Below are 21,255 nucleotides of genomic sequence, written 5' to 3' on the forward strand. Positions count from 1 at the left end.
GAAAACCACTGGGTTAGATCATATACTGGTGTAAGTGGGTATAGCTGTGCTGACATCAATGGAGCTATGCTGATTTACACCAGCTAAAGATCTGGACCATAAAGAACATTTTTGAGAGTAGTGGGTGTTTCTTCTCTTTAAGCTATCGGCATTTGGAGGATTTCTGTGTGGGTGGGATTCTTCCCATTAACTGTGGCCTTCGGAGTTTCCTGGCCTGGTATGTCACACACTAAGTCTGCAGTGAAGACATTTCCTATGTTATGGAATTTCATCTCATTATCTTAGTGCTAGAGAATGGTAAAAAGCGGCTCTTAGTCCAGGACATATGATGTTGCATTGAACCCAGTGGTTGATTTTCTTTCCAGAGACTGTAAAGGCACTAAAGAAACACAAGATGTTGCCAGAGGCACTAAAGAAACACAAGATGTTGCCAGAGGAAAATCTTAAGTACGGGAACAAGGTCTTCATTCACCAGACCACTTTACAAAGAAATAGATTCCTAGGGGCTGCAGAGGTTGTGAGTGGAATATATGCGTTTGGCTGCAACTTGTGCAGCCATGGAAGATCAGAGTTGATGGAGCCCTGGTTGAGATGGATGCGGCAGAACACACTCTCAGAATGATTGTTTCAGGCTCTCTGCAGACTCAGGCAGGCATCTCTCCATCTGTTTACATTCAATTCACATTTTCAAGGTCCTGCTCGGGAAAGACAGATAGTCATGAAAGCTGCATACTGTCTGGGCCAGCTATGGTTCACAGTCCTGCTGTAGATGAGCCAAGGGCAGGAGATACAGATTAATCAATTAGGTCACATTTCTTTTCTATCCAAAGTAAGGTACTCAGGTCTGCTTACAAAGTTATCTTGTAGAGCCGCTGTTCAGTCAGGTACATTTTAGCCAACTTTTGTGCTCCGCTTTCTCTCTGGCGTGTTTAGAGACCGGAAGCTCTCCAAGCTGAAATGGTTTTGGTTATTCTTATTATTCTGTTTAGGAGGGATTAGGTGCTGGTGCTGTCAGAGGCGATGGAGTTCTGTCTTCTCAAGCGAGGCAGGGAAAGGGCTGCCTGCATCCTGGCCAAAAGCACAGGGTGCCAAGGCTGACTAATGTCACAGGCTTGTGCCGTGGGCTTGGATTCCCTCCAGAAATCCTGCAATGACGTCTGCATCTCAGCCTTCATTTTTAAGAAATCTGTTTCCAGATCTTGCAAAAAAAAGAACTTGAAAAAACAGAAGGGAGAGTAACTGATGCAGGGATGTGACGTCTGTCTGAGTCTGCAGGGGAACAGCAGCCACTGTAGCTAGGGAGGAAGCTGCCTGAGCCCACCCCACAGCAGACAGGGCATGGCCAAGAGAGAAGGGGGGCTCTGCCATGTCTGGTGGAGGTGGTGGTGGGGGAGCATTGCCACATGTCCATCCTCTAGTGGCCACAAGACCCCATGTGGGGGTGTGCCAAGAGTCACAGATTGCCTTAAACTTGCCCTGCATAAAGGAATACCATAGTCTTCCTCCAGAACAGTGCCATAAAGGCACAGGAGGGGCTAGGAGTTTAGGGACAGAGAGCACCATCCCCTGGGTCACAAGAACAACATAAAAACAGCACCAGGGAATTAGAACTGTGAATTCTGCCAAACACAGATATACAAGAAAGCCTTGTGACATGGGAATCCTGCCCCTTCTCTGCCATCTTGTCTCCGGCCAGAGCTGAAGAGATAGAGAAGGAGTTTCTGGAAAGGCTGGACAAGATCATTCAGCAGTCTGACAGGGATTGGGAGAAGATCAAGCGCTTGGGATCCTGCGAATGTGAAGAGATCGTGGAGTCTGTCTTTGTGCCCCTGGCCCGGCACTGCATGGCGAAGGGAGAATACGCCAGAGGCTTGTATTACTTGTTGGAGTGTGCAGCGGCTTACTTACATCTGTCAAACAACTACATGGTGAGCTGCTTTGCTTCCTTGATCCCATGCGAGTTCATGTCCTTTCCGTTGGTCTCCCTTTTACTTCTCGCCATATTAGCAGGCTACCCCAGATTTCATCTAGGAACACACGTTCTTTGGTTCTTTCAGACTGGTAGTGTTAGGCCCTACATTTTCCTTGCCTCTCCTTCCTACTTTGCTAGAGACCCTGAGCTGTGGCGCAGGATTTTAATGTCACAGACATAGCACATGAGAGACTACAAGCATACATACAGTTTAATATTATTACCCCTTTTGACCTGAGCTTTAAGTCAAAATTTGGGATCCTGTGGGTTGTTTCTGTTAGAAGGAAAAACTAAGTCAGCCATTTCATTGATGCAATCCTCTTGATTTACAAGGAATGTACATAAAGTTCTGTTTCCCTGAACACTGTAGGACTCAAACAGTTGGAGACAGTTAATTGCTCACAAATCCAAGTTTCTTTCGAGACAGCACTCTGCCCCAACGCTCTCGCTCTTGCACCTTTTTTCTCAGGGTCATGCTACAAGTCCTTCTGTGGCTCTCCTGGCTTTCTTCTGCCTTCTCTGGGTCTTTCTGTGGTGTTTCTCACCCACACACGGCTGTGCAGTCCAGTCAATCCCAAGCCCTATGTTTGTTATCAGACTCCCAGGAAACTGCTTAGGTCACATGGATCAACTCCTGCTCCAGCTTTGCCCGTGGCCTGTGTTTTGGGGGGAGGCTCCTATTGCTTTGGCTGTCTGTTCCAGAAAAGAGTTGAGTGCCTTACACATTTGTCCGGAGTGAAGGCCAGCTATCACATGCACCAGCCTCAAGGCGGTTTCACCCAACCCCCCAGTATAGTGAATATAGTAGTGGGAGGGGAGTGAGGAATGTTTAAAGGCATGGTGGTTTAGGGCACTAGCCCCAGTCCTCTAGAGGCTGGGGCACAGGGGGTGGGGGTGGGGAGGATAAGGAGATCATTAAGGACACGATTTTGGGAGGCCCATTGTAGTCTCTGGGTGACATTTAGTCATATGACAAAAATCATCATATGAATTAGCAATCTCTACCATGGAGAGCTCATGGGAGAGATAGGGTGCTTCTAGTCAGAATTAGGGTATGTTACCGAGCTGTGGAAGGTGCCCACAACTGGAATAGCCTGGAGGAGGCAGTACGCAGGTCAGGAATAAGGTGCATTGGCAGGGCTGTGTGGGGGGTGAGGGGGGGTTGAAGGGTGACTGGGACTCAGTGCCATCAGTCCTTCAGTACTACATTTCCTCCATACATTCAGCCAAAGAAACCCATGGGCATTATGTCCCAGCTCTGCAGGCAGCTCCTGGGTTACTCCAAGGGGAAAGAAAGCAATGTTGCTGTCCCAGACAGAGTGAAGAGAGCTCCCTTTGCTTTGTGGCTTGATTCACCCCTGTGTGAGCACAGCTAGGGTGGCGAAGAGACGGGATGCACAGCCGCAGCTCCGTGATTCAGTGCCATGTTGCCCTGGCGTGCGATAGCTGCATGAGGGCAACCCTAGCTTAGACTTCCACCAGTGGAAGATCAGGCATAAAGCTTTGCCATGACCCCATTCTGCTCACACCTTGCCCTCAGAACACTCCCTCCTTCCTCTGCCACAGGGTGTGGGAGGAGGGGAACAGGAGACACATTGCTGCCTCCACCTGTGCAGAGGGGATTCTCCACTGGCCATCTCCTGCTGCTTGCAGTGGCCGTAGCAGACCAGAGAATCCAGCCGTTTCTCTTCAGCTGGTGGTGGGGTTGGAGAAAGTGTGCGGCACAGATGGTCGCCTACCCTTCTGTGTGGTTTGCTTTGCTTAAGGCCTTTTGCAATTTGAATACAGCAGAGAATCTGATCAAATCGGTGGACTTCAGAGCGACTGTAATTAACCAGTTTGAGGAAGCTACCTTCTACAACCTGAAGGGTGAGGTAAGGAGACAGCAAGACATTGAGGAACCTCTTTATGTATCTGGTTGGGGCCATCTATGGAAGATGATTGCAGGTTTCCTGTGTCTCCCTCCTATGTCCGTACAACCTCATCCGAAACTAAAAGTCCAAACTACTGGATGGGCTCGCATGCCCCCTTTGCCTTAGGTGGGGCCACTGAGTTGTCTCTCACAGCTATCTTAAATGAGGAGTGGAGGACACAACAGTTTCAATGAGGTTTAACCCAACCCACTCTCTACTCCCCACCTCTGCCCTTGGCTTCAGCATTGATGTCATGCTAGAAAATGGCAGCTGAGAGCCCCACCATTTCGGAACATGCAGTTGACTGATAACAAACGGTCTTTGTCTCATTCTCGCTTCCCCTCTGCAGGTCTGTTATAACATGGGCCAAATGAATTTGGCAAAGAAATTTATCAGGAAGGCTTTGATTTTATTAAACAGAAGATTCCCATTTACCTTGATTGGAGTCTTTTTTAAGACTCTGATGGAAGTGTCAAAGCACGCGTCTCACCAGAAGCAGCAGCAATTCTTGTATAGTCGCAGTAAAGGGTAGGAAGTAAAACTGGAGTAAAACCAAGTTGGGTGGATTTTACTTTAGTCTCTGGTTGTCATTTAGACCTCGATCCTGCAAACACTTAAGCACATGCTTAATTTGAAGCATGTAACTTGCATGCTTCAAATTAAGCATGTGAAGAGTGGGGGTTTTAAAAAATGGTGTTTACACACTGTAGGGAAGAGGGAATTACAGATATGTGCATTCCCAATTACAGATACGTGCATTCCCACTTTAAAGCAAGGCACTTACTTTGGAAAACAGGAATCGATTGCAAAGAAATGCATTTGCTTTTGAGAATATTTTTATACTCCCCACTACTGCTGAAGGCATTATTTCCAAATGTTGGCCTGTCCTTGCTAACCAGCCTTGTCATGGGAATGCTCATATTTCAGTCTGGGAACAGTGCTTCAATTTACCCGTTTGTGATAAAAATGGGTGCAACATATGTAAACAAGTTTTAAGGTTTTTATTTGCACTATAAATAATCTACTTGAACAGTGCCAATGCTTTAACAGAATGTATTCTACTGCATGGCTGCGTAATGTGTTTACGAGCATTCTTTTAGGTTGTGGAGCAAGAAGTCATCATCTTAGTGGTTCGGGGATGTCCTAGGTGAAGGGGCACCTGAGATTAGGAGAAGCTCTTTTGGGAGCCATGGGCTTTAGGGCCAACAGGGTCAGAGGGAGCAAGGAAAAGCATCTGGTGTTATGGAGAGACCCTTTGGGCCGTGCAGGATAGTGTTGTTGGGGATTCAAGCAGAGAGAGAGAGATGAGGCAGTGGGGGTATCAGCATGAGGGGCTGGAGGTACCCAGGAAGGGGAGATATCAGAGTGGGGTGCATAATGGGGGAGGTGCTGTGGAGGGGGAAGCTGGGGGAGATGAGGGAGCCCAGTGGAGGGAGGCAGTGGTGAAACAGCAGGGGAGGGGTTGGTGGCAGAGGTCAGTGAGGCAGCCCGGGGTACCAGGCGGTGAGGGTTAAGGCAGTGGAAAGGAGGAAGTGCAGAGGTGAAGGGTTAAGGTAGGAGGGGAGAAGGGGAGCCTGAAGTTGGGGTGCTTGGGGGTGAAGGTGAGGTAGTGAGGTCAGGTAGAAGTGATGGACAGTCCAGCAGGGGGATTTCAGGAGTGGGGAAAAAAGTGAGCAGGAAAAGGCTGGATTCCAGGAGGGGTAGGTGAGGCCCTGAGGGGTGGGATGACGGAGTTTGGGTTGAGGCACCAGTGGGGAGTCAGGCTGTCTCACCTCTCCCCCAGGAATCCCCAATGTACCTCATCATATTCCCCTGCTGCTTGTTGTACTTAAAGTACTGCACAGGATCTTTTCAAGGGGAATAAGGCAAAACGCCACATTTATTAGTAATACATGTATTCATTAACACTGTATTATATGCATATAATATATTACACTTACACTCACACACACACACACACAAACCCATTCCGTCTTGTTGTTACCAATTAGTTGCTCCCCTTAACTTCACTGGCCAGGTGAGTTAGATGGGGGAGGGGGTGGAGCTGGGCTTCTGCCGATCCGGATCGATGCTCCCATGTTGACAAGACGAGACCCGGGGTCCTCTGCAAGACACCTCACTTTTATAGCAGCTTTCCTCTTATGCAAATCTATACTGGATTCAAACTCTGTGTCTGTGTCCATTGGTCCTTTGTGCTGCTTTCTTTTGAGTGTTGTCCCAATGCTGCAAAGAGGGTGTTTCCAAAAGAAGGTGCTTGCTTCTAACCCCCGAGGCCGTCAGTATGTCTGCTTGTCTTTAATGAGCCCACTTGACACGTTTTATTGTCCTTGGGTCTGGCTCCCAGCCCCTCTCCAACAGTTGAGGCTGTCTGGAGGTGCTGCCTTCCATGCCTTCCTCATTCACACCTCATTCATTCAACAGGGCAATTGATTAAGAGTGGGGGAGTGGGGGGAGAGCTCTTGTTCTACTGCTAGCAAACAGAAATTTTTCTTCTATCTTATTCTATCCTTAGGGGCTATAATATTATACCAAGGGCAATGCAAAGTTTCTAAATGAGGCTTTGATACAAAGTTCCATGAAAACAGAGGTCACACGTGGGTAGACCCACCACAAGGTTATATGAAGAGGCACAATGTAAAGTCATATGAAAATTATCAGAGATTGATCTACATGCTGCCACCCTCCTCCTCTGCTCACCTTCTTCCCCATCTCTGCTGGAACCCCCTTCCTGCTGCCGCAACTCCCCCCTTCCCCCCATTACATTCACCTCTTACAGCCACTGGTGGGGGAGATGGACAGAGTAATTCTCTGCCACGAAGCAACCCTCCTTCCCGGATCACCAAAATGTCCTAGCACAACTGCCTTTCATCCGATACCCCTCAATAAAACACCAACATCTACTTTGGCCTCCCCCTACAGTGTCCCCAGTGGCAGGCTCCCAGCCTATACTGCAGCAGTCTCCAGATGGTGAGCTGAGTTTTCACCCTCCTTCCCGCTCCAGGCTTCTCTCCCTGTGAAATCCGTCCAGACTCCCCAATAGCCCTCTTGTTCTCTCTGCCCCAAACAGCCTCCCACCCCAGTCTCTTTCCTCTCTCCCAGCCCTTCCGGCTTCTCTTTCCTTCCCCGAAGATCACCAGTCTCTCAAGCTTTTCTTCACAACATGAACCTTGTTCTTTTGAAATAATAAATGGCAGCCAAGGTTCTCCTGTGATCCCATGACTCCAGGAGCTGGGGCTTTAGGAAAAATGCCATCTATCACAAGAGTTGACAGCATGGCTTTCCCCATATCCCCCTCACAGCTATCCCCTGTGATGCTCCCCATAACTGTGCCCCCCCATGCTTGCGGGATAGTGGGGGAGAAGCGTCTGACCCAGCCAATGGTGCTCCCTCATGCCCTGGCCAAGCCCCTCCTGCTCCCCTCTGCTGACAGAGCAACCCCTGCTGGCACAGGGCTACAATTGCTAATCCCCCCTGGCTGGAGCCTAAAAGCTGATCTGTAGTGGCCAGGGAAGGGGGAGGGTTCTCAGCATTGCTGCATAAAGCAGCCTCAGGTTCTTCTGTGCTGCTCCCTTCTGCAGCCAGCCAAAGTGGGGGAGCAGATGTCTCCCTTCCTTCCCAATGCCCACAGGTACCCTCAACCTCCCTGCTGCTACATCCACCTCCCCCACAATGCCACCCCTCCATTGACTGACCCTCCCCCAACTGGTACCCCATCATCCGATTGCTACTTCTTCCTTTCCCCTTTCCTGCCCCTGGAATCCTCCATGCCTCCTCTCCTAGGAGGAGGAAGAAATGTCCAGTTCAGGATCCCGCCTCCTCCTCCCACCGCTGTTCTCTGTTTAATTAGTAGCAATAGTGAGATCTTTGTGCTGCTGTGATCTGCTCTGGCTAAAGATGTGTCTCTTGTGTGACAGGGAGAAGAAATTAGCTTTCCTGTACCAGCAGGGCCACTGCCTTTCCTTATTGTGGCAACTTTTCAGCCTGGACACTGCTACAAACAGCAAGAAGTTCTGTCACCTGGCAGCACTCATGAAGGTGAACTCAGCAGAGGAATCAGATGATGAGAGCTAGGTGGGTCCACCTTCGCCACTGGGAACCCTCTCCTCCTGCCCCCAAAGAAGAGGAAGTAACTAGCAACACTGGAAATAACTGTGGTGACAGGACACACCCTGCCCAAAGGGGATTGAAGAGTCCTGACTGTTATGGAGCAGATGTCCGATTTCAACAAACAATGGGTTGACCTGTAAAAGCTTGCTTTGGATAATCATCCCAATGTTCTGATGTTTTTCTGAACCTCATTCACACTGTCTAAGCCTCTGGGGCTGGAAATCTCATGGAAAACCAGCTTTCTTGTCAGATTTCCAGCATGCCTTGCTTCTTTCTGTCTTGGCTGGTAAAACATGCCCATGGTCTTCCTTGTCATGTTGCAGCACCTCTCCCTCTGGTAAGAACTAGGGAGGCAGAGATGTGTTGAAATGACAAACAATTAATGTTTACTGAGCTTTTTAAGCCTCCCAAAAGAGTTGATCTGAGGTTCAGTTTCATTTTTTTTTATTGTAACAGTTTAGGTTGGTTCTGATTTTTAAGCTATTGCTAATTTCATGTACACTAGTTTATATTCTGTGTCTGTACAACACCTAGCACAGGGGGGGAATCCTTACTGGAGCCTTTATACATGAGCATAATAAATGTTAATATTAATAATCCTAATCTTTTTTAATGGTCAGTGTTGTAAGAGAAAAAGAAACAAAGAAATGTAGGGGTTTCCGGTTCATCCATGTGTCCCTTTTGAGCCTATACCAGATAACGATTCAGTCAACAGTTTCAGGCTCTTGTTTTTTCTTGTTTTGAACATTTTAGATCATTTCATCCTATACGGAATTCTCACTCTGCTGCCAGATGATGGGTAACCAAGATAAATGGATGAAATATGAGCTGATGGCCATCCAGCGTAGCTCTCACCTCCGGGTTATCGGAGGAGGGCTATTAACAACAGTTAAATTAGCACAGTCATTGGCCTATATGAAGCTCTGCTTGGGTAACCTGCCCTTATCTATTCAGTTAGGTAAGTCTGCTTTCATCGTATACTGTGAAGAGAAGGTGTCAGTATTAAGGGAGAGACACTTAATACATTTGTTTTCTCCACAGGCTATCGAGCCCATGAAATGTGTGTGCGTCTGAAGAAACCGAAGCTGGACTATCTGGTTCTCTGCATGCTCTTCAAAGCTCTCTTTCTGAGCATCAGGTATGATGCAAATTTATGTTCCCATATGGATGGGCTAAGGAGAATGGTGTATGGAGAAGAAATCTAATAGGGAACTGTGGGAGGTCGATGGAGACACAAGTATAGTAAATATAAAGAAATCCCAATGACTTCAGTGGGCAAGGCATGTGGTTACAATGACAGAAGACAGACCAGTGTCTCTAGGAAGTGCCTCTAGGAAGGACACCATGTTTAAGGCCCTGTATAAATCATTTTTTTTTTTAAAGAAAATTCCCAACAGTTTGCAAGGAATGAATTTGATAAGTACATTTAGTCAATTGTAAGGAAAAATATGTAAAAGACCACGGTTTGGGGGCATTTTCTCGATTTCCATGTCCTCCACAAAAATGTGATTTACACAGGGCCCTGACCTGTGTATGTGATTATGGTGTCTGACCTCATGGCTGACCAAGGAGGAGATGGAGGGATAATACTGAGCCATACCTAACAGCTCTTAATGTGAATTACAATTGATGATAACAATGTGCCCTTGACAGAAAGAGGTGGGAGGCACATTATGAGGGCAACCAAGGACCTCCCTGGTCTATAGAGCCAGGAAGTGAGGAAGTATGGACAGGCTAAGTTTGGCTTTTTGCTTTGGTTGGCTGGTACTTTTCTTCTGAAGTGAATTTCTTCCTCATGAGGAGGCAGTTTGGATCCCCATACTTAGGATGCAGGTACCTCTGTCACATGGCTCAGAAGTGTCAACTGGAGTCATGTGGCAGCCTTATTTCCTCCCACCCCTGGCAGATTAAAAGACTGGTCTGTCTCTTATTAGACATCAATCTATAAGAACTCTCTCTGAGCCACAGTGGCTTCCTGAACACACTTGTTCTCACAATTGTTCCTTCTGCTGGGGCATGTTTGTCTGTAGTAATAGGTTGGCCACCTGGCATCTATATGCACTGCTCCTGGTGCTTTTCCTTGTCAATGACCAGCTGGAAAGGCAATTAGCTATCCACAGTGGACCTTGCAGACACTTATATGCACATAGGGATACTTTGCGCACCTGGGAAGGACCACAGTGGAACGTCTCTATCCACTCAGTGTCTTGTCAGGCATCCTTGAAGCCCTTCTCCATAAGCTCGTTGACCAAAGATCCTTGGAGAGAAAAATAGGATAGATATATGAGTGGAATGATGGATGGGAGGATAGAGAATGAGACATGGAAAGAGGAAAGGAAATAAAGGGATAGGAGAGAAACACCTCAGAATAAAATGAGTCGTGCAATAATTCTCCATGATGTCTAGGTACCAAGATTGTGTGCAAGTACTGAGCTGGCTGGAGCAGTTGGCTGTTGTGGAGGAGACAATCATTGGGATGGCTTGTTTCTTTTCTTACTGTTTAGAACTCTTGCTTTATGCTGCTAAGTACTGGGTAATGAGGACAACAGATAAAGGCGTGCTTTGCAAAGACACTCCTGGACAGGGACGGTTGCCATGTCAACACTGCCAGAAAATGGTGGCGCCATTCTGGCATCTCATTTGTGGTTAAACTGCAATTGATATGCTTTTAAAGAAGAGAGCTAAAAGATTTAACAGAAAAGGGATTGTAGCTCCGATGAAGGGATGTTGATATCTGTGTGAACGTTGACGCTTTTGGGATATTCTCATACAAATCTGGAGCCTTATACTGGGAAGTGGGAGATTGTAAAGTTGGCCAACAAGGCTAATGGGTTCTGCAGACTTCACTCAGCCGGCATGGAGGAATTCCCCTCATCTCTACCCCAATCACCCTGCTCCTTTTAGCCTCCTGGCACTCCGCACATCTAAAGCCTTGTGTACACTTAAAACCTTTGCCAGTATAACTATATCAGTATGGCTGAATTGGCAAAACCCTGCTAATGGAGATGCTGTTATACCAGCAAAAAAATTCTTTTGCTGGTACAGCTTATACCAGTTTTGTGAATGACATAAACTGTACTGGCAAAAGCCCTTTCCCCGCCGAGTATAGCTGCTACGTGCTAGGGCTTTGGCTGGCACAGCTATCTCATTAAAAAAAAATCACTCCCCTAACTGACTTAACTGGGCCGGTAAAACATTGAATTGTAGACCTGGCCTAAGGTCTCCAGGACCATAGCTCCCTTCGTACAGACTTCAGAAAGCCCACAAAGTGAGGGGACTGGGTGAGAACAGGGGGCTTGGCTGGGAGATTAGGTGGTCACTTCACACCACCTTACAGTGGGTTTCCTGAGGACTGCAAGAGGGGAGAACTCCCTTGTGAACCTTTGATTGGCGGTGGGAAACCTTTTTCTTTGACAAATCTAGCCTCTCTACTGATCTGACTATGCTGTGAGCTCTGCTTCTGCATGGGAAAGGGCTAGAGACTTTCACTGAAAGTCTAGGGCTCCAGCAATCCTTTTACATGCAACACCAAGCTAGCCAGTGTAGGAATGTCTGTTCCTTGGAGTATCTGTTAAACAAACATATTGTAGGTTACTCTCACAATCGTGCTCAAAGGCAGTGATCTGCTGAAGCCAATTCTCTTTGGGTTTTTGGTTGTGGTTATCTGTTTTTTTCCCCTACAAAAGTGGCAAAAAAGTTGGAAGAATTTGAAACTCTCTTTTTGCTCTATATTTTAAGGAGGTCCTCTTTCAAAAACACCTTTTAGAAAGAGAGGGATGGATAATGGGACCCAAGTGGCAACCTTCCTTATGGAAGGACTGCTGCTGCTCCACAACATAGGAATTGCTTTGCCCATCCCTGCATTGCATCCATTGTGGAGAACGAATGTAACTCACACACCTCCTGAGCATAGGCATGCACAGCCCATTTCATTAGGGTGTGCACCCAGTGAGCCCCGTCCTAGCCCCACCCCCACCCCCACCCTGCCCCCATCCACTCCCTCCTACTTCCCGCCCCCTGACTTCCCCCCTCAGAACCTCCAACCCCCCCTGCTCCTTGTCCGCTGACTACCCCCTCCTGGGACCCCTGCCCCTAACTGCCCCCCAGGACCTCACCCCCTATCTAAGCCTCCCTGCTCCTTGTCCCCTGACTGCCCCCCAGGACCCTACCCCCTACCTGTCCCCTGACTGCCCCGACCCTTATCCACACCCCCGCCCCCAGACAGACCCCCAGGACTCCCATGCCTATCCAACCGCTCCCCGCCCCCAGACAGGACCCCCAGAAATCCCGACCCATGCAACCACCCTGCTCCCTGCCTCCCCCAACCCCTCTCCACACCCCTGCCTCCTGACAGCCCCCCCCAGAACTCCCAACTCATCCAATCCCCCACTGCTGCTTGTCCCCTGACCACCCCCTCCATAGACCCCCCACCCTAACTGCCCCCCAGGACCCTCCTTACTCCCTGTCCCCTGACTGCCCTGACCCCTATCCGCCCCCTGACAGACCCCGGGACTCCCATGCCCCATCCAACCCCCCCTGCTCCCTGACTGCCCCCTCCGGAGACCTCCCCCAATCCCTAGCCACCCCCCAGGATCCCACCCCCTATCCAACCCACCCTGTCCCCTGACTGCCCCCACCCCTTATCCAACCCCCCTGGCCCCAGACCCCTTACCATGAGATGAGGCTCCTAGCCTCCCCGCGGAGCTAAACACTGCCCCGCGGGAGTACACAGCCCCGGCCCCCAAAGCGCTGCGTGCGCAGCGGCATGGCTCCAGGGGAGGGGGCCCGGGAGCACAGACCCTGCGGCTTGCCGTGCTGGGAGAGGGGGGCCATTTGCCCACCCCTGCATTAGGGTGTGCCTGGGCACACCCGGCACACCCCATGCGCACGCCTATGTTGCTGAGTGTGGTATTCTGTCCCATCTAGTGGCACCGAGACCGCTTAGAGCAGAGAGTATGAGTCTGCTCTACAGCCTTAGCTAACAGGCAGGTGGCTTTTAGCTCATGCAGTAGAGGCTCATGCACTAAGCTCCAGAGGTCTCAGATTCGATCTCAGCTGCTGACAATTGGAGTCTGTCGGTGTTACAAAAACATGGGCAGTTTAAAATGGACTGCATGCTTGGGTGATGATGCTTTCATTTTTTCTGCCCAGTATGGGGTTTCTCCCCTTGCACTAGAGACCACTGATACAGAGCCTGTGACAGCCCCAAGGAGTTCAGTTAAAACTCAAATCTTGCAACATTTCTTTTAGATTTTCATTGAGATCTGAGGATTTTTTATACCAGGTGATTCAGCTACTTCCAAGATCCCTCTTGACTATCTTTGTACTTATGGTAGTTTTAGAATAGGGAAATACACCCCCACCAGAAGGGGAAACAGCTTCTCTAATGCAAATTTCTTTTACAGGATTTTCATTTAAGTCATTTAAAGAGTGCCTGGAATTCATACAACGCAATGAAAAAAACTGCATCCTTATGTCTCAGAACAGCATCATGTTGGGGCTGTATTCATCCCTGGCCATTTGGTAATATACAAAGTCTCCTCAAAATTGCTTTGCTGTGTTACTGATTTAATCTTTATTTTGCCATATGGTGGGTCGGAATTCAGAAACTTTGGGCCGGATTCTGCCATCCATACTCACGGTGAATAGCTCCTTAGTCCATGAGTCCTGTTGAAATCAGTGTGACTACTTGGCTGATCAGGTACTTCTCAATATGAGTAAGGGTGGCAGAACTGGGCCAGTTCTACTAGAGGACTGAATGGGGTATTGATGAGCCTTAAGGCCACCTTAGCTGTGGGGGTGGCTGAAAAGTTTTTGTCATCATGGCACATACCTCGGATGGATAATTTTAGGTCTAGTAAAAACATCTTTATTTTGCATTAAATTATTATAATCAACATCATTGTGCCTAGGAGTCCTAGTCATGAACCAGTACCCTGCTGTGCTCGGCGCTGTACGAACACAGAATAACGAGACAGTCACTGCCCCCAAAGTACAATCTAAGTTGGTGGTAATCATATCTCATGCTTTGCTGCATGCATTAGGAAGAATTCCTCTGCCCATTGTATAGCACTGTGCAGGTAGCTAGATGCAGCGTGAGTTTTCCATATATAGATCAGTGCCGCTGGCTGGTCCAATAGTCCAAATCCCCTACAGCAAATCTTATGTGGATCTCTCTCTTGGTGATCTAGGTTTGCCAGACTTCAGCAGTGGGGCAACTTCAAGGAGCCTTTTGAAAAGGCCAGAAGGTTGCTGAGGAGAACTAGCGCCTCATTCTTTGCTACCAGTGGATTCTGTAGATTCTTGGAGTGTGAGATCCATATGTTATGGAAACACATTGAGGAAAAGCCTGAATTGGTCCGGGAGACTCGTAATAAGATGCTAAAGGTGAGAGAGAGAAGGAGATGTCCACATTATGTGGAAAGACTGTAAAATGCAATACATCTGCAAATGGAGGCTGGATATCTCCTGATGGCTGCTAGACATGGAGGGCCTGATCCACAGCCCATGATGTCAATGGGAGCCTTTCCACAGGTTTCAATGGGCTTTGAATCAGGCCCACTGGGAGTAGCCATCTATCAAGTTTCCCTGCACACCTCTCTTTCAGACACTGGGCATTATGATAGGTCAGGATGGGCAGACTAGGGGAGTCCAGAGTCGTCGTCTAGTGGTGTGTGGGTGGTCTGGTAACTGGGAGGACAATTGGTATTACAGGCAGTCTGGGGCAATGGTTAGAGTTCTCGCAGGGGGGTCTGTAGCCAGGAGATACAATCGAAGGGTTTGGGTTGGCAAGATAGGTAGGTGCAGTCAGGCAAGGCAGAGTCAGGTGAGACAGTACAGCAGCAAGGCAAGGTGACGCAAAACAGCAGGGCAGCAAGGTGGTCCAGGCAGTAATGGCCTGCTGCTCAGACAGCTTCCTCTTCCTGTTGGGGTCTTTATATAGTCCAGGTGCCTAGTGAGAATGTTGTCAGTCCAGCCAATCAGGGGCCAGCCAATCAGGGGCTGTTGTGGGGCTGTAGGTCTTTAGCACCAAGGCTGTCAGTCAGGGGTAGTGGTTCAGTATGCTGCCATGGCGCGGACACTGGGGATACCTTTTAGGGACCCAATGGACTTGGATTCAATACCAGGGTCCAGACACCTGCAACACTCCAGCCCTGTGTATCTACTCAGCTCTACTAGCTTTGGTCTCCTCCCTTGAATTGCCTAGTTCCCTGTTCGGGCCCCTGTAATTGTTTTAATGGCTGTTCAGGTGGTGGTTTGGTTTTGAAATCCCTTCAGTGCTGCACTACAGCTCAGCATGAGCAATAACCAATGCAAAGCCTGTTACAAGTGGAGGGGAAGGTTGATCATAATTTTGCTTCTTTCCAGTTGATTCATCCAAAAATTGATGGCAAGAATTGCAAAAACTCTTTTTTCCCCATAATACACTACAATGGAGAGGAGGGGAAATCCCCAGACAAAATGAAGTGCCCCCAAAACATACATAGACACTTCTATTTTTGGCATGGAACATGGAAACTGGTCAAAAGTGATGTTCTATATTTGTATGTGTCCGGCTGTGGAGGAGGGGAGAAGGCATTGACATTTTTGCATTGTGCAGCTAGGTTTATTTCTACATTATAGAGTTTGTAGGGGAGACAGAGAAATTTGAATTTGATGCAGTAAGAGGCAGGAAGCTAGCGGAAGGATTCAGAAAGTGGGGGCAACCCTTGATCAAACAGCAGTATTTCATTATCATAGCCCTTCAACGATATGTTTCCAGGGCCAGTAATTGATGCACATTTGTGGGGTGAGAGAACCATGACAGATTATTCGGACATTGTGAGGATGCAGAAAAAGATGCTATTAAGGCTGTGACAGATGTCCCCTCGTCCCCATCCCACTCACTTTGCAAGAAACATATCTTTAGGATCCTCTCAGAGTGGCCTCTGGACAGGAGGTAGAAGAGAAATCAGCCACACAGAGTGCACAATTCCCAAAGAGGAATTGTCCTGTAGGTCGGATAAGAGACTATTGCAAAGCCAAGTTAGTGAGTACTGCCTAAGTGCATGACCAAGACGAGTTCATACAGTCTGAATCTTCCTGGTTTTTATCTCACCCCTGCTACTTTCTATCTCTCTGAAGGTTTCCTGTTTCTTTCTAGCTGGCTCTTCTCCTCAGGCATACTGCTCTGGGATGTCATCCTGACATGAATCTCAATTGTTCTCTTGTTAGGACTTGGACCAGGTTCTCTCTCGATGCTCCACAAGCCCTATCTCTTACCCTAGGGTTTACCACCTGAAAGCCTATATCCTTCTGGTGTTGGGCAATGAAGAACAGAGCCAAATCTACCTATCCCAAGCATTCCAACTTGGTGACATATTTGGAAACCTCCTGGAGAAATCCTGGCTGGAGATCAGCAATGTAAGTCCCGAGAGCTGGTAATCTGAAAGCTCTTTCCTTTGAGCACCAGATGAGCTGGTCTCTGGGAAGGGATTTAGGATTCCCTAGAAGAAAGTGGAGCTGGCTGCAGGTCAATGGCTGCAATATAGATAAAGTCAAGGGGCGGGGGCGGTGTTGTGAAGGCAAATGATCGAAATCCTGGATGGAGCTGGTGGGTACCTGCAGTAGGCTATACCTCCCTAGCACCCCTGAGGGAAAGGATGGGACCTGTTCCTGTGGCAGAGTCCAGTGCTGTTCATAGCCTCTGCCCCCTTGCCCAGGGGTAGGGGGAATTAAAGTAGCCCAAACAAACAGTTTGGGAAGTCAAAGAAAAAGAGAACAAAAAAGGGCAAAAGTATCAGCTCTTCTCCTTTCTGCAAGGGCCTGGGTGGAAAAGGCTCTCTAGCTGTTTCCCCAGTCAGCAACCCCTGCTTCTGGGAGTCAGGGACCGCTGCACTGCAGTCCTGCTCCTTCAGAGTGCTGCCCCAAAGTGAGCTGGGATCCTCCTTTTTAAGCCCCCCCGCCCCATACCTAGGCTGGACAAGGCTTACAGCTGCACTGGCTTGAGGCTGGTTGTGCTGGAGGAGCTCTTTAATTCCTTCCTGACAGGGGCGGGGAACTGCCGCACCACTGTGACATACACCCCAAGCCCACCTAACTTCCAACTTCCACTAACATTTGTGGTATATTCTCAGACAGCCTGGGGCTGGCATGACATTTAGGGACAAAGCTTGGGGAGGAGCATGCGCAGCACCTGATCCTTCACCCTGTTGGGTACGTCCACACCCACCCACATCATCAGAACTCTCCTCCAACAGAATGGAACAGAATCTCTCAAGGACTCCATTAACTGTGCTACTGCTTACCCTGCAGTGGTGACTATTTACAAAACCCAACAAATAGGCTCCCAGATCTTGCCAGGGTTACTCTGCAGTACTCCTTGTCTATGCTACAGGGAAAAGTTGATCTAAGTTACACAATTTAAGTTACGTGAATAGCGTAACTCAAGTCGATGTAGCTTAGATCTATTTACCACAAAGTCCATACTACGCAATGTCGACAGGAGATGCTCTCCCATCGACTCCCCTTACTTGATCTGGTGGCGTATAGGAGTCAACGGGAAAGCAATCTGTGGTCGATTTAGCAGGTCTTGACCTGCGAAATTGACCACTGATGCATCGATCACCGTGCATCGATCCCCCGGTAAGTGTAGACAAGCCCACATCTGCCAAGCTGGGGAGTGAGATGCAGCCTGAGATTTCAACCCAAGTGTCTCACTCAGTATTGTGTGAACAGCACTTATCTTGACGTCACTGGACGGTTCTCAGGGCTATGGTTTAAGAAGCATAAAATCCCATTCAAAACATTTAACAGGTTTGGGACCATTTCTAGTACACGACCAACCATTCCAAAATAACATTGCTTCCTGCTGTGTGCCTCCTGGAACTTGTGCTTTGGAGTACATTTTGATGGAAGATCTATAGGAGCATCATTTTTAGGGGCCAGTGGTTTTCTCTCTAGCGCAAACTTTATATTTGCAAAATTAAATCTCCTTTTCATGTTGTCCATGCGTCTGTCTACACCTGCCTGCCCATCATGGCTTGGTCAAACTTGTCATGGTTAACATAGCATGTTCTCCCTAGCATGGCCGTAACATGCTCCACATCTACACACACACTTGGGTTTCTATTATGCTATTGACTGTGCTGACCCACCTATGCTTTTTGAGGTCCACCTTGATCGAGCCTCAGTCATTTTCAGTGTCATGGTGAGCAGAGGGCAATGTTGTGTTAGCCCAAAGAGTGCAAATGGACCTCCCAGTGCAATCCCATACTGCAGAGGTGGCCTGTCTGGACACTTGTCTGCATTCCACTGTCCAGGAATCAGCCTGGCCAGGACCCACTTACTTGTACAAACAATGCAGCACACTGGCCCCTACCTGCACAGTGCTTCCACAGTGGCAGGCTTCTTCTGGTGATTGATTTGTGATCTGATCTCTACAATGCCTCATTGGATCATCCGACCAGGCTGCCAGCTGGCCAGCACCGACATCAGCATGCTCACTGCCTTACTGACAGGGCCAGAGCCTGTGGTACCATATGATCACAGCAATCAGGGAAGGTGTATAGTATGATGGCATTTCCCAGCATCTGGCAGAGATGGACATTCCCTGTACTGGAGACTGCATTATGAGAGCAATAGAGGAGAAGGCCTCTGAATGCCAGGGGGAAGAGGAATCTGATGAAGTGCTTCCTGAGACAGCTGCAGGTTCAACCTGGAGAGCAGGAGAAATGCCATTCAGATCTGGTAAGCTACTTTTTAGTTGTGAAAATGTACCAATGGGGTCTGATTTGGATTGGCAAGGGAATGCATTCCCAGGTTCTCCTGAGTGTGTGTTTGTAAGAGCCCTGCACAAGAACCCTTCCCCTTTTTCCCTCCTTCCTTCCTACACCTCCATTGCATGGTCAGTAGGTCCCAGCACACCCAGTCCCCACCCCATTTTCCCTTTCTTGACCCCACACCTTCTGGTTGCCTGGCCTACTGTTCCCAGTAGGGACAGAAACGCCCAGTCCCTGATGAACAGCAGCTGGCTGTTGTCAGATGTCAGACAAGCAGAGAAAAATGTAAAAGGCCCACAAGCAGCAATGCAGAAAGACTAAAGAACAGGAGCATTACTAAAGATCTAGTGCAGTTTGGCCAAGACACCTCATGACAACGTATCTGCTGGGCCATTGCCCTGAAGCACCTGCAAAGAGGCTGGTATAATTGGAACACACTGCCAGATGGTAGCATGCCCGCAATGCATGAAAATCAGTGCACAGTAATATGCGCTTTCATGGTACACTCCTCATATAGACGGGACATGGAACAAGTGAAGGCAACCACAGGAACAATGGACATATAACAGTGACAAGCATTCTTACTGGAAGAGTTTTACCATGGACCGTGTTAGTTTCTGACCTAATTTTAGCCCACTCTTGTGAGGTAATGTCAGAAAATATCTCAAAGCCAGTGCTCTAATGTAGCTCTTGCGTTTCTTGACAGAGCCTATTTTCTTCTCCTGCCCAGGGAGCTGATTGGAGCAAATGGCTGGGGTGTATAGTTTGGAATTTAGAAGTTAAGCAAAATGGCTACATTTGTCTCATCCCTTGAAAGTACAGTATTAGGCTAAGAAAGGTGTGATGGCTTACTATGGACACAAACTCAAAACTACTTGGTTTGTCTTAACAGGACCTTCTACCAAGGCCCCGGCTGCACAGTTCTGTTTTGGACCAAGACAACAAAGGCCAGTGTGGGCACTGGAGTTAAAACTCTCCTTTGCCATGATGCCAAGTGCTTTGAGACCACAGTTGACCATGTTGACCAATATTGTCTCACTGTTTTCTTGTGCTCCCTGTCTGTCTGTCTGTCACTACAATATTTACACTTCCAGTGTAGCGCCTCTGTAGTGTGAAGCAGGAGTAAATCATCAAATGAAAACCATTCACCTTACACCCTAAAAGGGCATAAGTAAGGGGGCTTAAGGGGCCTCAACATCCCTGTGTGGGCTATCTGTATCGTGGGTCACAACATGGGGAGCTGAGTAGTTTCAATGGGGTCCTACTTCCCTTCCTACATAGGAGCAGGGAATCCAACACACCAGCCAGCAGTGCTGAGCCAGCATGGAAGGGAAAGAGATCTGTGCCTGGTTTAGGCGTGATGCAGATTACTTCCTTCCCCAAAGCCAGCTGGGAACCAATGGTCAAATTGCAACTTTCGTAATACGTTTGTTCCCTGGCTTGCTGGTGGGGCAGTGTGGGATAGATAGCGATCAATAGCAAGAATAGGGGGCTCTTGTCAGACTTCTCCCCTTCCTGACCATCTTGGAAATGCTGTCTCTGAAGATCCAGTCTCATTCTGGCATCTCGTTTCCCTTTTGTTTTCCCTAGGAGTTCACTGCAAAAGGCCCCATGGAAGACTTATGGCTGAAGGCCGCACCAGATTTTCCCAAGTGGGAAATAGGAATGACAGAGAAAGACTTTCCAGAGATCCATAAAACCAAGTACTTGCTGCAGGTGCCAGCATTGGATATTAACAATCCTTTCCCAGAACCTGAGATCCCCGATGTCTGAGCTGCATGTAGTTCTGCCCAGCTGGAGCACTTTGTAAGCCTTTCTAGCCGGCACTGCCCAAATTTGTAAGCATTTATGATATTCCTACGGTACACATAACAACACCTGCTCTCTGCAAAGCCCTCTGTATTTGCTCATCTCTTCCTTTGGTAAATGTAGGTTCTAATGTCTCACCGTGGCTTGCTTAGACCATTTTCCCTCACTGTTAATTAAACTCTGCAGTATCTCTTTGTTATAGTAATTTATTCCTTTATAAACTAGAACAGAATCTAGTGCTATTCCCAAAAAGGAAAGTGTGATGGGTTGGATCACAGAACTCCCCCTGAGAGCTGCCAACCGATGTGCCAAGACTACTTCTATCCCTGTTTTCCCTGCCAGCTCAGGACTCCAGCAACCTGTCTTGCTAAGCCAGACACTCCCGTCTGCTCCAACACAAACCCAGGGTCTGAATTACTTGCCCCAAAGCTGCAGGTTTACCTGAAAACAGCTCACAGAAGTGTGCTTGTCTTTAGCACTCAGATGCCCAACTCCCAATGGGGTCTAAACCCAAATAAATCTGTTTTACCCTGCATAAAGCTTATGCAGGGTAAACTCATAAATTGTTTGCCCTCTATAACACTGATAGAGAGATATGCACAGCTGTTTGCTCCCCCAGGTATTAATACATACTCTGAGTTAATTAATAAGTAAAAAGTGATTTTATTAAATACAGAAAGTAGGATTTAAGTGG

The 21,255-nt window shown here is 48.2% G+C and overlaps 1 pseudogene; it reads left to right on the forward strand.

The window, feature by feature from the left end:
* Window positions 1-20,525, forward strand: part of LOC128836069 (adenylate cyclase type 10-like) — an 82,532-nt pseudogene extending 62,007 nt beyond the window's left edge.
* Window positions 20,526-21,255: the final 730 nt, after the last annotated feature.

Source organism: Malaclemys terrapin, chromosome 4 (assembly GCF_027887155.1).
Source record: "Malaclemys terrapin pileata isolate rMalTer1 chromosome 4, rMalTer1.hap1, whole genome shotgun sequence".
Classification (NCBI taxonomy): domain Eukaryota; kingdom Metazoa; phylum Chordata; order Testudines; family Emydidae; genus Malaclemys; species Malaclemys terrapin.